This window comes from Callorhinchus milii, unplaced genomic scaffold (genome assembly GCF_018977255.1).
Source record: "Callorhinchus milii isolate IMCB2004 unplaced genomic scaffold, IMCB_Cmil_1.0 Scaffold30, whole genome shotgun sequence".
Lineage (NCBI taxonomy): Eukaryota > Metazoa > Chordata > Chondrichthyes > Chimaeriformes > Callorhinchidae > Callorhinchus > Callorhinchus milii.
Window position 1 is genome coordinate 1,958,737 of NW_024704771.1, and position 16,070 is coordinate 1,974,806.

At 44.8% G+C, this 16,070-nt stretch overlaps 1 protein-coding gene across 3 annotated transcripts in view; it reads left to right on the plus strand.

Moving 5' to 3' along the window:
• The window catches only part of egfl7 (EGF-like-domain, multiple 7), a 38,837-nt gene that overhangs the window by 3,455 nt on the left and 19,312 nt on the right, over nucleotides 1-16,070 (plus strand). For 2 of the 3 annotated variants that reach the window (XM_042344839.1, XM_042344840.1), the window contains exons 2-3: nucleotides 4,489-4,585; nucleotides 12,822-13,039. The gene's annotated coding sequence lies outside the window, so the exon portion shown is untranslated. The remainder of the gene's footprint in view (nucleotides 1-4,488; nucleotides 4,586-12,821; nucleotides 13,040-16,070) is intronic. The other variant, XM_042344841.1, reaches the window with a different exon arrangement.

Here is a 16,070-nt window from a genome sequence, read left to right on the forward strand (position 1 = left end):
TTTACAAAATAATTTCAAACTGACACAGGGACAGATGGCAGTGACCTGTTCAGAAAGAGCAGGTTTCTGCTCCACACAGTATCTCACAGTCTGCAAACAGCACGTCCCATCCCAGCTACACACAACTTATAATACAACTTATACATCAAATTATTTTCATTGTATCCCTGAATGACCAAAATGGAGTCCTGTAGCTCAGTGGTTAGAGCACTCGCTTTGCAAGCGAGAGACCTGAGTTCAATTCCAGGCAGAGGGCGAAACCTTGGGCAAGTTTCCTTACTCCACACAGAGCCTAATAATAATCCCTCCAAAACCAAAAACAATAATAAATTGGTCATTTTCAATCTACGACTGTTTGTGGGACATTGCTGTGCGCAATTGGCTGCCGCGTTCGCCCACAAATATACAGTCAATTCACTTTACAGTGTGTTCTGTGAAGCGCTTTGGGACGTCCTCCCGACGTGAAAAGCGCTATATCAAATGCAAGGATTATTATTATTAAAACGTGCCACTTCTGCAACTTTATTGCAACAGTTTGCAACACGATTTTATTTCTATGGATAAATATCAATGGACAAAGTTCACCCCAGTTGGTGGAAATAACATATCTGGAATCGTTTTCAATAGGTTCATATGATAATATAATGATGATAATAATCCGTGCATTTGATATAGTGCATTATCACGTCGTTCAGATGTCTCAAAGCACTTCACAGAATATATTGTAAAGTGAATTGACTGTCTATTTTGCGGTCGAAACACGGCAGCCAATTACACCCAACAGTGTCCTACAAACAGTCACTGAATTATTATTATTATTTCTTTATGAACTGTTTTAGATGAATTTCAGAATTCGAAATGAGAAATGTGTAAAAAGGTCAAAATAGAACATATTGCTGTGAGCTCAGGAAAATGCTGTTGGGAGAAATAATGGTAAAAATAAAATGGGATCAGCTTTTTTTGGTCTTGTCGCTTGGTCACAGTTGAATTTCCCAGTGAAGCAAAATGGAAATAGTCTATGCATGGACTATTCAAGTACAGACGGAAGTACATATATAGACAGTTATTAGTAACACTATCGGGTGCGACCAATAACATAATTGTCAGGATGGGACACATGTGAGCAGTGTTGATCAGGATGCAGTCTTGCAAAGTCGAGTTTATTTCCATTCAAGGCAGTTTCACTTCCAGGAAACACCTCAGATAAACACAAGCATCCTTCCCCTGCACGATGGGAGGTGAGGTCAACCACTTCTCACACAGGATGGGGCAAGGAGTTTTGACAATCATATATCAGATCGCTTTTCTGGGGGGAACTCTGGAATACTTTCCCTCATTCCCTCCGCCTTGTCCTCCCACACTCTCCTTTCTTCAAGTCCTGCCCGAAAACTTTCCTTTTTGCCCGTGGTTACGGTCACCTCCCCACCTCCCGACAACGGTCTCAGAGTCATGTTCCCCCACTGTTAAGCACTCTGACGCCACCCTGTGTGGAAGGCGCTATATAACAAGTTGTTGTTGTAATAATTCCTTAAAAAAATTATAATAACAAATAATTAGTCTCTAAATCCACGACTGTTTGTGGGACGCTGCTGTGCGCAATTGGCTGCTGTGTTTCGCCCACAAGATATACAGTCAATTCACTTTACAGTATATTCCGTGAAGCACTTTGAGACCTCTCAAAGACGTGATAAGGCGCTAAATCAAATGCAAGGATTATTATTATTACTATCAGATGGCATGAACCCAGGCAGACTTGGCTAACAATGTGAAGGGAAGCAAAGGTACAGGGAATCGGGATTAGAGTGTGGACTAGACTGTGTAATGTAGTGCTTAGCACCCAAAAACCTGGGTTCAATTCCCGGGCAGGGCAAAACGTGGGGCAAGTTTCTTTACTCCACACACAGGCTTCTGTTTACCCAGCAGTAAGTAGGAACCAGGTTGTTAGTCAATTGGTGGATTGCTTTTCTGATCCCTTTTTAAAAAAAATGTAAATACAAATGTGGTCACTCAATCCATGAGTGTTTATGGGACGCTGCTGTGCGCAATTGGATGCCGGTTTTTGCCCACAAAACACACAGTCAATTCACTTTACAGTATAGTATAATAATAATCCTGCATTTGATATAGCTCCCTATCAGATGAGACATCCCAAAGCATTTCTCAGAAGACACTGTGAAATGAATTGACTGTGTATTTTGTGAAGTGCTTTGAGACGTCTCAAAGACAAGATAAGGTGCTATATCAAATGCAAGGATTATCATCATTAATATTATTATTATTATTAAGGCTTGTTGTACTACTATTACGTAAGGCACTAATGTGGGCCCCTCATGTCAGGGGTTGCCAGGATGGTTGACTTGGGAATGGGAAACGGCAAACTGGCCCCATGGGGAGTTCCCGGTTGCGATAAAAAGGAAAAAAAACATGAATCCTGCAAACTGCTAATGGCCCAGGAATGTCGGACCTGCTTCCCTGGCCAATCAGCTCCTGAAAGGGAACGATAAGGCAGCATTCTGGGGGGTGGCCTCAATTGTGTTCAGTTCACATTGAGCCATATTGACGGGGGGGGGGAGGAAGTAATAAGGGTGTGTATGTGTGTATGTGGGGGGAGGGTGTGGTGGTTGTCTTGTTTCTGTATATGACATGTATATATATTGTTTCTATATATATATATATATGGATCCTGTTGTGCAGTGATGAGAGCACCTGCCTCGCACGTGAGAGGACCTGGGTTCAATTCCCGGGCAGTGTGAAACCTTAGGCAAGTTTCCTTACTCCTCACACAAGCCTCCGTTTACCCAGCAGTGAGTAGGAACCCGGTTGTTTGTCGATTTTTGCTTTTCCGGGCTGGGGATAATAATTCCTTCAAAAAAAAGAAAATAATAATATATCGGTCGCTTCAATCCACGACTGTTTGTAGGACAGCGCTGGGCGCAATTGGCTGCCGTTTTTCACCCACAAAGTACACAGTCAATTTACTCGGCAGTATATTGTGTGAAGGGCTTTGGGACATCTGAATGACTTGATAAGGTGCTATGTCAAATGCAAGGATTATTATTATTTTAGCTGTACGAAACAATACAATAAAAAAGCCACTGATTTTCACCAACAATTAATTCTTTCAAACTAAAAATACGTAGGGCTTCTGTTAGAAGGTGCTGTTAGCGACAGATCACATTTGTTCTGTGCATCCGAATATTTCCTGGTGGTTTTTCTCCAAGTGCGTCCTTTACCAGATCACATTACCTCACTGACATATCTGAGCAAATGATTCAGTTCCCATCAGTGCTGGTAGAGTTCATTTAAACTGGATCTTTGTACAAATCTCTTACGTGGCTTTCGAATTCAAGATCCTCATCCTCACCTATAAGGCCATTCACGGCCTCGCTCCCTCCTACCTCTCCGACCTACTATCCCCCTACCTACCTGCCCGTACCCTCCGTTCCTCTGGCTCCGGTCTGCTCCACATCCCCCGCCCTAACCGCCCTACCATCGGTGGCCGGGCCTTCAGCCTCTCAGCCCCGAGGCTCTGGAACTCTATCCCCAGTGCCTTCGCCGCTTCCTCCCTCTCCTCCTTCAAGGCCGGTCTCAAGACCTTTCTCTTTGACCGTACCTTCAGCTCCCCTCTCGACTCTCTACCCCCTCCTCGCTCCCTCCCTTCCCTCCCCTCACCCTGACCATTTCCCCAATGCTCGGGTCCTGACCCAACTGTACAGCGCCTTGGGACGTCCTCCCGACGTGAAAGGCGCTCAATAAATGGAATCTTGTTGTTGTTGTTGTTTTGACGCGGATTTTGACACAGTATTGTACTTGCACAAAGTTACTTCCCAGCCTAATCCCAGGAGGAACCAAATACGTCCCCAAATCATGTCAGGCAAGCATTAATATTTTACTTACTCCCCTTTAACTCCAGGACGCAACCCCACGTGAAGGTTGCTGTATAAATGCGAGTTGTTGTTGTAGCTTAGTTTGTTTTACAACACCACCACCACCTTCCATTTACATGGTGCCTTTCAGGTCAGGAGGACATCCCAAGGCGCTGGACAGTCAGGGATCCGCATCCGAGCTGGTGGTTCAGATCAGGAGGGGTGGGGGTAGCAGGGTGACCGAAGGCACGGTCGAAGAGAAGGGTCTTGAGAAGGACCTTAAAGGAGGTGAGGCAGTGGACGAGGTAGAGGGACTGTCGGTTGGAGTTCCAGAGGGTGGGAGCAGAGAGGCTGAGGAATTATAATAATAATAATAATCCTTGATTTGATATAGCCACTTAATTTTTTAAGGAATTATTACCCCCGGAAAAGCGATCCGCCAATCGACTAACAACTGGGTTCCTACTTGCTGCTGGGTAAACAGAGGCGTGGAGTAAGGGAACTTGCCCAAAGTTTTGCTCTGCCGGGAACCAAACCCAGGTCCTCTCGCTTGTGAGGCAAGCAGTCTAACCACTGAGTTACAGGACTCTATTTGTGTATAAACTGTGCTTGTATTTTTCAGCACCACGATGACTAGATTCTGCACGTCCACCACAACTTCAGGTCTGGGGAAGATGTCAGATCTGCTTCACCGACACAAACACCCGATCTTCTGTTCAGTAAGTCACGAAAGCTGCTCATAAGGAACTTTGGCCTTTTATTCCAGATATCCCTTTTTAATAAAATTAAACACTCCAGGGGTATATTATTTACATTATTTTGTAATTATAATAATAATAATCCTCGCATTTGATACAGTGCCTTATCAAGTCATTGAGACATCTAAATACGCTTCGCAGGATATATTGTAAAGTGGATTGACTGCGATGGGTGAAATTTTAAGATCATCCATAACCTTGTTGTAACTACTCTTCGCAATTGTAGTGTTTTGTATTGTAGTCCTCCTAACATTGTAGTGTAGCACCAGCAGCATTTACACTGTTATAATAACAATAATCTTTGCATTCAATATAGCGCCTTATCACGTTTTTGAGACATCTCAAAGTGCTTCATAGAATATACTGTAAAGTGAATTAACTGCGTATATTGTGGGTGAAATGCGGCAGCCAATGGCACACAGCAGCGTCCCATAAACAGTCGTGAATTGAGTGACCAAATTATTATTTTTAAAAAATTATTGAAGAGATTATTACCCCTAGAACAGCAAACCGCCGATCATCTAACAACCGGGTTCCTACTTACAAGCTCGGTATACAGAGGTATAAGGAACCTTGCGTAACATTTCGACCTACCCGGGAATTGAACCCAGGTCCTCTCGCTTGTGAGGCGAGTGCTCTAACCAATGAGCTACAGGATTCTACGAGATTGTTAACCAAAGCGGAAGAATTGTACTGTGACTTTGCAGGCAAACACATGGCCTGCAAATTGTGTACAGCAATGTCCTACCATCAGCCACAAAGTGATTGAAGGATTCTATTATAATACTAGACCGTTACAAGTGCGGAGCATGTTTTCCAAATGGAATTCTTGGTGAACTTTCCCGGAGATTAACTCTGGTGGAATGTGGGCCATGAATCTGATCGGAGGTGAAATGCAAAGCAGGGAAGGGAGTGAAACAGCGAATAAGAAAATGAGCTGGGAAGCGAAAGAGAAGCAGAGGGCAAGGAATAAGAGGCTTAGAGGTCGAAGGAATGCAGGGGAATGTTCCAACTTTCAGTCTGTGGTGGTTGTGGTGAGGGTAGAGGGTGGGGTGGGGGTTGGGGTGGGGATGTGTGTGTGGGGAACTGAATGGAGCATTCGAATCTTAAGGCTCTCTCAGCTCTCAATGCCTCAGAATGAGCTCCTTAAGCGGCATGGAGTCCTGTAGCTCAGTGGTCACAGCGCTCGCCTTGCAAGCGAGAGGACCTGGGTTCGATTCCCGGGGCGGGCGAAACGTTGGGCAAGTTTCATTACTCCACACATATTCCCCTGTTTATCCAGCAGTCAGTAGGGACCGGCTGTCAGTCGATTGGCGGATCATAATAATCCCTTCAAAATAAATCCCCCCAAAAATTATTTGGTCACTCAACCCACGAATGTTTGTGGGATGCTGCTGTGCGCAATTGGCTATCACGTTTGGCCCACAAAATATACAGTCACTACAGTTTACAGTATAGTCTGTGAAGCGCTTTGAGACATCGTGAAGACATGATAAGGCGCTATATCAAATGCAAGGATTATTATTATTAATAATACTGATTCACGGGCAATGTATTCGGAATAATTTCAGCCAAATAGAGCAGTGATTAAAATCATCAGGCATTTTATTGTCGCACTCTCAGGTGACTGACTGACTGGCAAAATTGGCTCTGTGGACACCGCCATGGGTAAGGGATACTATATAAATGCCAGTTGTTGTTGACTGACTTTCTGACTGACTGACAGTTACTACCAAGATGGTGGATGTAAAATGGTTCTATTACTATCAGTTTCGTATCCATCATATAGATAGGTGCATGTGTAAAATATCTTGTGTCCTGTAGTGTATCGGTTACAGCACATGCCATGCAAGCGAGAGGACCCGAGTTCGATCCCCAGGTGGGGCGAAACCTCAGGCAACTTCCTTACTCCACATGTCTCTATTTACCTAGCAGTAAGGAATCCAGTTGTTAGTCAATTGGCGGATCAGTTTCCTGGATGGGGGTAATAATCCTCCCCCCAAAAATAGATTAAAAAATAATTTGGTCACTCAATCCACGACTGTTTGTGGGACAATTGGCTGCCGCGTTTCACCCATAAGGTACACAGTCAATTCACTTTACGGTATATTCTACAAAGTGTTTTGAATCACTTCAAAGACATGATAGGCGCTGTATCAAATTAATGGATTATTATATTATACAAAACTTACATCAGGATTCTGAGCTCATAATCCGAGCTGATGCCCCAGCACATTCCTGGGGGAGCGCTGTAATGTCAGAGGTATAGTTCTCCTTTTGAGTTGGTGTGTGAGTGTGTGTGTGTGTGTGTGTGAGTGTGCGGCCAGGTGTGTAATTGGTGCACTTGCTCCTGCATGATTGAGTGACCCGAAGTTCCATCTGGTCTTAAACTGCGAACCGCTTTGTCTTAAAATTAGAGATAATATTAATAATAATAATCCTTGCATTTGATATAGCGCCTTGAGATGACATTGAGACGTCTCAAAGGGCTTCACACAATATACTGTAAAGTGAATTGACTGTATATTTTGTGGGCCAAAACACGGCAGCCAATTGTGCACAGCAGTGGATTGAGTGACCAAATTATTATTATTATTTTTTAAGGAATTATTACCCCCGGAAAAGCGATCCGTCAATCGAATAACAACTGATTTCCTACTTACGGCTAGGTAAGCAGAGGCGTGTAGAGTAAGGAAACTTGGTCACTGTTTACCCTGCCCGGGAATTAAACCCAGGTCTCTCGCTTGCGAGACGAGGGCTCCAACCACTTTAGCTACAGGACTCCATGTTCTGCAGCACAGATATCCTTAAATTCAGCCTTCATTCAGAAGCTGCTTCTCTGCAGTTTTTAAACAGAAACTAGCTTCCAAATTGAGACACAGTTTAAGTATTTTCCAATCTCTGGTTTGCAAGACACAAAGGCCAAGTCGAGGTGGAATTGCCAGCCTCTGACAAACAGGTCTGTGTCTCGCTCCTGGGCGGGCCTCTCAGTATTGTGCACACACACTCACACAGACACAGACCTATTATCCCACTGGGAATGTGCTCCCACACAAAAGCCAGTGACAGACACATCTACAGCAAGGAGCTGCCTCTCCTCCCAATAACATCCTATTCCTGTCACAGAAACATGGCCATTTCCAAAGTGCATCACGTCATATCTTTGAAAACACAATGGTTTGAGGTTTAACCCTTGCCAGGCAGGATTAAAAAAATAAAATAATAATAATAATCCTTGCATTTGATACAGCGCCTCATCATGTCTTCGAGACATCTCAAAGCGCTTCACACAATATACTGTAAAGTGAATCGACTGTGTATTTTGTGGGCAAAACGCGGCAGCTAATTGCGCACAGCAGTGTCTGTCTCATAAACAACGGTGGATTGAAGTGACCAAATTATTATTTTTAAAACAATGTTTCTCAAGGAATTGTGAGTCTCGGTAAAGCCATGATCGACGGTTAAAGAACAGTAATGTCTAATTCTATTTTCTAATTGTCTCGCCGTATCCTCCCTCTGCCTCTGGTCTGGCCTCATTTACTGGGGGGTAGTTCCACGGAAGTTAGTCGGAGGGTGGGTGTGAGTCACAGCCGGGCCTGGTCTCTCCACACCTGGCTGCCATTCACGGCTGCCGTGTTTCACCCACAAAATATACAGTCACTTCACTTTATGGAATATTCTGTGAAGCGCTTTGAAACGTCTCGAAAACGTGATAAGGCCCTTCATCCAATGCAAGGATCATTTATTATCTAGCCTCTCTTGGTCCTGATTATATGTGGATAGAGCCATGGCAGTGTATACCCTCAGCGATTGAGAGGGCCTCTGATACAAGTGTGCGCCTCTCTGCTCCTTGTTGCTGCTGACCCAGTGGATAATCAGCTTCTCTTTAGCTGGGAGCTGACTCGCTGGCTACAGTTACACAATCCCGAGCCCTAGAGCAGAGGGTGTCTGAGCACAGGTCCGGCTGACACTGAATATTGCTGCCGAAATTCACCGTGTAACCGACGTGACTGATCGATTGTACTCGCTACATGTAAACGTGCTTATTAAAGCCTCCCTATGTAACCTACACTGAAGGTTTCACCTCCAGCGATTCCCAATCCAGACACTGAACACTAGCAGCGTTCAAAAACATTAGCTGCTTCTTCGCCTGCACATACACAACCACTGAACTTTACAGAAAACTCTGAAGTCTTTTGAGACGTTTGGAAGTTATAAGAATAATCCTCGCTTTTGATACAGCGCCTTATCACGCCTTCAAGGCGTCTCAGAATGCTTCACAGAATATGTCGTAAAGTGTAGTGACTGTGTATTTTGTGGATGAAACGCGGCAGCCAATTGCGCACAGCGGGGTCTGTCCCACAAACAGTCGTGAATTGAGTGACCGCACTTAAAAAATTTTTTGAAGGGTTTATTACCCCCAGAAAATACAATCCGCCAATCGACTAACAACCGAGTTCCTACTGACTACTAGGTAAACAGAGGCGTGTGTGTGGAGTAAGGAAGTTTGCCTATTGTTTCGTCCTGCCCGGGAATCGATTCCGGATCCTTTGCTCGCGAGACGAGGTCTCTAACCACTAAGGACTCCATAGGTAACACTCTGTATTATAAGTGCTACATCACATGCAAAGATTACTATTTATTTTAAGTTAAAAAGGACAGCAAATAAATGTACAGATGCTGAGAGGTGTGTTGGGCTCAGTGTGTGTGTGTGTGTGTGTGCTATGTGTGTGGTGTGTGTATGTATGGTGTGGTGTGTGTAGTCTGTGTGTATGTGTGGTGTGTATGGTGTGGTGTGTGTGGTCTGTGTGTGTGTTACACCCAGTAATGCACACTTCTGTCACCTCTCAATGAAGAGACGACAGTAGCTTTTAATCTGTTGTTGTAAATCTTGATCCTGGCTGAAAGCCTCTCAGCTGAGACCCAGGTGAATGTGTGCTGTGACCAGTCTGGGATGTTAGGATGGTGACAGCTCTGATTGTACACAATCGCTGGTTCTGGTATCTCCAGAAAGGCGTAAATTACGTCAGAGCAGATGTAAGTAAGCCTTGTACTACCCCCACCCTCTGGAACTCCATCCCACAGTCCTTCCGCCTCACCCCCTCCCATGCCTCCTTCAAGACCTGTCGCAAGACCCCCCTCTTTGTCTGTGCCTTGAATCACCCTCGTAGCCCTACCTTCCCCGCCCTCCACCCCTCCAGATCCCAACCACCAGATGGGGGCAGATCTCTGACTGTCCAGTGCCTTGGGACATCATTTGTTGTTGTTGTTGAACAGTTTGAAAGGCCCCTTTACAATTGTGTGAACAAAACTGCCATGTTTGTCTACAAATACACAGTCACTATTCTGTACAGTGGATCCTGTGTATAAATGCAATTTGTTGAAGCTCTTGTGAAACACTTTAAGATTTACTTCTGTCAAGAAAGGCGCTTTATCGAATTCAAGGATTATTATTTATTTGATACGTAGGTTGTAATTTTGTTCCTCAGCGCGGTAAAGGGTTAAGATAATGCAGAATCATACACAGGAGTCTGTGTTATTGTACGATAATATAATAATAACAATAATAATCCTTGCATTTGATCCTGTGCCTTCTCACGTCTTCGAGATATCTCAAAGTGCTTCACAGCGCTTGTAAAGTGAATTGACTGTATATTTTGTGGGCGAAACATGGCAGCCAATTGTGCACAGCAGCGTCCCGCATACAGTCGTAGATGACCAATTTATTATTATTATTTTTTGAAGAAATTATTACCCCCAGAAAAGCGATCCGCCAATCGACTAACAACCGGGTTCCTACTTACTGCTGGTAACCAGAGGTGTGTGGAGTAAGGAAACGTGCCCAAAGGTTTCGCCCTGCCTCATATAGCGCCTTGCTACATCGTTGAGATATCTTAAAGCACTTCACAAAATACAATGTAAAGCGGATTGACTGTGTGTTTTGCTGGCATTTTGAAAGAACTATGTCTTCAGTCCCACTCCCCTGTACAACCCCCTCGAACTCCCCCCCCCCCCCCCCCCCACACACACACTTATATTTTTCCTTCTCAAATATTTGACCAATTCCCTTTCCAATCCTATTATATATTCGGCTTCAACTAACAATTTTGGTCTCATGTTCCATGTCCTAAATAACCATCTGCGTAAAAAAATCTAACCTCTTCCTTCTCTTTGATAATGATCTTAAATTGATGCCCTCTGGTTCCCAACTCAGAGACCAGTGGAAAGAATTTCTTCCTATTTATTTTATCAAACCCCCCACACTCTCCCCTTCCACCTCCCCTCCTCAAATCTCCTCTACTGCAGTTGACCACAAGTCACTGGGGACTGGATTTCTGCTTTGAATGGGAAACACTGGTGAGAATAGGAAGTGGGGTAGACTTGTGTGTGGTTTGTTTTGTAAATGGGTGATTGGCATCTGTAACAGACGACCGGCACAGGTGGTGAAACGAGGAACTATAATGGGCTTCAAGAGGGAACTAGACACGTTTCCTGTCAACCTAAAGGCTATTTGATTTAGAGATAGACACATGGAAAATATCTTGTAGGAAGCTGGACTGACTGATAGTTTACTAACTCTTCTGATGTTACTGTGACTCGTGGCATTAACTCAATCCTGTCTTAATACTGCTTCCCCCCCAACCAACACACACATCCCTATTCACAAAGCCAATCTCTCAGGATTTCCTCCCCACTCCCACTTTACAGTAAATCGTGTTAAGCACTTTGAGACATCCTCCTGACGTGAAAGGCACTATACCAAATGCAAAGGTTATTTAATTGTGTTCCTGGATCTTTAACATCCACCTGAATCCATAGATTGGGCCTTGGTTGCATGTCTCAACAACAACAACTTGCATTTATATAGTGCCCCTCATGCAGGGTAGTGTCCTAGGGAGCTTAACTGCTCTGGGACTCCACCCTACCCAAAGGAAAGTACCAGCTGTTCCTCCTTCCCATGTATCTACATCCCAGGAAAGTTGTACAAAAATCTCTCGTAACTTTGTTCTACAATAAATTTCCATTTCACCCATTTGCTTCTTTCTTGCATAGAAACGATGGCTGATGAAAGTGACTGTTATCCACTTTGTGCCAGTTGGAAATGGCTTTTTCCTTGTGTTGCAAAATACTGACTTAAATTATTCTCCCCAAAATATATAGAAAACTATTGACTAAGAAGAGAAGGAATTCCTCCCTCTCTGTCATGGTCTAATAGAGGGCGTTCAGAATGGTTGCCCAAATAAAACAATTGCTCTTTCACACAATGAGTCTGTTCAAGGCCATTTCCCTCTATTGGAATGCACAATGGGAGTGTCATGGCAAGCTGCCTGCCCGCTGCTTGTCCAGCGAGGACCACCCTACGCGTTAGGGCTTTGGCTTGCAGGGTTAACAGGAGCTGAGTGGGATGACCCCAGTGACTGCTCTGCCCTTCTAGGTCCTACCAATGAGCCAGGTTGGCTATGCTGTCGTCTGCAGTGCCCTGGAATACTGTGGACCCACCTGGTTCAGGCACCAGACTAGAGAATGTCGCAGAGGCCTGGCTCAATCCCAACTTTCCGTTGCCAAACATAATAATAATCGTTGCATTTGATACAGCGCCTTATTAAGTCTTCGAGACATCTCAAAGCTCTTAACAGGATATTTTGTAAAGTCAAATGACTGTATAGTTTGTGGGCACGGCAGCCAATTGCGCACAGCAGCGTCCCACAAACAGTCGTGGATTGAAGTGACCGAATTATTATTATTTTTCTATGAAGGAATTATTACCCCTGGAAAAGTGATCCACCAATCGACTAACAACCGGGTTCCTGCTGACTGCCGGGCAAACAGAGGCGCGTGTGTGGAGTAAGGAAACCTGGCAAACATTTTGCTCTGCCCGGGAGTCGAACCCAGGTCTCCCGCTTGCGAGCCGAGCGCTCTAACCACTGAGCTCCACAATGTCACCTCGGAGCCAATTCAGCTCCAAGGAGACCCTTCCAACCCCCCACCCACCCGAGGAGGATACAGTTGGCATAGGGAGTGTGTGTGTGTGTGAGTGTGAGTGCAGTGACGGGTTGTGCCGATAGGGGGCGCGGCTGTGCTGCGCTGTGCGGTGCAGTGAAGTTGGGACTCGGTGGAGGGCTCAGGACTGTGTGTGAGTGTCTCACTGTTTGGAGACACTTCCCAGAGCCGCTTCACCTGAACCCTCTCCCGACAGAGCCTCACCAGAGGCAGTGGCGACAGAAGTACTTCCCCCTCAGCCGCCAGAGGGGAATAGTCTCTGTGACAGAGTGAGAGCTGAGCCGCAGTGACCCTCAGCAGCAGCACAAAAAGTGGCAGAAAAGTTTTGTGGAAAGTTTTCAACTTCGATTGTTCTGCCATCGGGACAACGACTCATCGCTGAGAGGCTTTAGGAATAAACCATTGGGGACACAGGTAAGTCTGAGATGGTGGGGGGTGTTATCCTGGGGGGGAAGGGGGGGAAAGGGAGAAATTATCATTCATAACATTTTAATGTGTATTTTGAACCTTCAGGGAATTCTCCCCAGTCTTAGGTTTAAGGATCATCTGTGTTTTCCCCAAAATAAGAATCAGAAACGTTACAGAGAGAGAAATTGATGGGTTTCATCTTATTTATGAAGGTTTTCTTTTGAGATTAAGCCTGAATTTAAGCACTTGCCACAATTCTTTTAAACAAAGTGGATTAAAACACAGACCGGACTAAAGTGAGATTTCAGTGTGTTGTAAATTGCACAGAAAGTTGGGTTGTTCCATGTGTCGATCGGTGGATCACTTTTCCGGGGGTAATAATCCCTTCAAACAAGTAATAATCAATAAATATAATAATAATAATCCGGTCACTCAATCCATCTCTGTTGGTGGGATAACACTGTGCGCAATTGGCTGCCGAGTTTTCCCTCATTCAATTCACTTTACAGTATATTCTGTGAAGCTCTTTGAGATGTCTCGATACGTGATAAGGCGCCATATCAAACACAAGGATTATTACAGGGTTATTATTGCGTGAAGAAGTCTGATCAATGTATTTTGACGTGCTCTCTGTACGCCTGCTCGTGACTGGGGCACAGTTGATTCTCTGAAGTCTGTTGTAGAGACTGAGGATTGCTTGGAGCTCTGTCAGAGGAGACTTAGCCTTTAGTTTCCCCACTGCCACTCTCCCTCCCCCCTCTCACCTCAATCCCATTCCCAGAACTGAGCTTCAGGAGACAGGACAGTAAGTAAACTGGAGCGTTTGCACAGTAACTAGGCACCTTTTATCGCAAGCCTCTGTATGACACAACAGTAATAATAATCCTTACAGTTGATATAATAATAATCCTTGGTTTTGATATAGCGTCTTATCATGACTTTGTGACGTCTCAAAGCGCTTCATAGGATACAATGTAAGGTGAAGTGACTCTATATTTTGTGGGTGAAACGCCTGAAATCTCTACAAACATATGCTCCCAAAAAGATAGTTTGGGAGGAATTTTACTCGGGTCTCCAAGAAACAACTTTATAACCGATCCCCTGTTTGATTCACGTGCCTCACCAGTTTTGATCAGAAATAAACATGGATTTAAAAAAAATGTAAAATACTTTTTGAGTGAATGGCTCTGCCAGAAGGGTGAAACGTGTGTGATCGATATATGAGGGCAGAGGCTGTGGAGTCCTTTAACGTATTGTTTAGAACACTCACCTTGCAAGCGAGAGGATCCAGGTTTGATTCCTAGGCAGGGGTGAAACCTTTGGCAATTTTCCTTATTCCACACACACGCCTCTGTTTACCTAGCAGTAAGTAGCAACCTACAACAACAACAACAAGATTCCATTTATAGAGCGCCTTTCACGTCAGGAGGACGTCCCAAGGCGCTGGACAGTTGGGTCAGGACCCGAGCAGGGGGGAAATGGTCAGGGTGAGGGGAGGGAAGGGAGGGAGCGAGGAGGGGAGCTGAAGGCACGGTCAAGAGAAAGGTCTTGAGACCGGCCTTGAAGGAGGAAAGGGAGGAAGCGGCGAAGGCACTGGGGGATAGAGTTCCAGAGCCTCGGGGCTGAGAGGCTGAAGGCCCGGCCATCGATGGTAGGGCGGTTGGGGCGGGGGATGTGGAGCAGACCAGAGCCAGAGGAACGGAGGGTACGGGCAGGTAGGTAGGGGGATAGTAGGTCAGAGAGGTAGGAGGGAGCAAGGCCATGAATGGCCTTGTAGGTAGTTGTTAGACGATTGGCGGATCACTTGTTTGGGAGTGATAATCCCTTCATAAAAAAAATTATAATTTGATCACCCAATCCACGACTATTTATGGGCTGCTGTTGTGCGCAATTGGCTGCCGTGTTTCACCCATGAAATATACAGTCAATTCACTTAACAGTATATTCTGTGAAGCGCTTTGAGACGACTCAATGACGAGATAAGTGAGTGACAAATTATATTTGGGGGATTGTTGGCTAGAATAGTGCCATGGATTCTTTAACGCTCTCTGAACAGACAGACAGAGCCTTGGTTTAACGTCTCCTCCGAAGGACGGCACCTCTGACTATCCAACACCCCCCCCAGCACTACATTGGAACATCAGCTTAGACTATACGATTCCAAGCCTGATGTGGGGCTTGAACCCACAACTTTCTGACTTAGAGACAAGAGCACTACCATTGAGCCAGACTGACACTCTGAGCCAGCAAGTGGTATATCAGTGTGTTATTGCTGATTCACTGACTTGAGGAAATAATCTATTATTATTCACACTTCGAAAACCCTCTGTAATCTCGAAGACCTCTGCTGAGTCTCCTCTTAACTTTCTCAGTCAGAAAATCCAGCTGTTGAATACCCAATGGCAGGTCGGTGCTGGACACACCAGACTGTGGCTGCAGTCAGTTTGTGCTCCGAAGAACTGTTTATTTTGCTTAAAAAGTTCTGAAATGTTTTCACACAGAGAGTGTGTAGTTCAGGCAGAGTCCATCGGTTCCTTTAAAAGGGAAATATGGGAATCCTTAGCTCAGTGGTTAGAGCACTCACCTTGCAAGTGAGTTGGGTAAATTTCCTTACTCCACACACACTCCTCTGTTTATCCAGCAGTAAGTAGGAACCTGGTTGTTAGTCAATTAGCGGATTGCTTTTCAATTAGCGGATGCTTCAATCCGTGACTGTTTGTGGAACGCTGCTGTGGCTGCAACATTTCCCCCACAAAATATACAGTCAATTCACTTTACAGTATATTCTGGTGAAGCGCTTTGAGATGTCTCGAACACGTGATAAGGCGCTATAACAAATGCAAGCATTATTATTAGTAGTAGTCAGGCTCTATATAAATGTGACTATGTACCACATCGCATTCTGTAGGAAAGCACCAGCAACGACTGGATGGACCGAGTGGCCTGTTTCTGTGCTGTAACGTTCTGTGATTTTATTTTATCAATAATGAATTGACTTTGATGTAGAACCTACATGGAGTCCTGTAGCTCAGTGGTT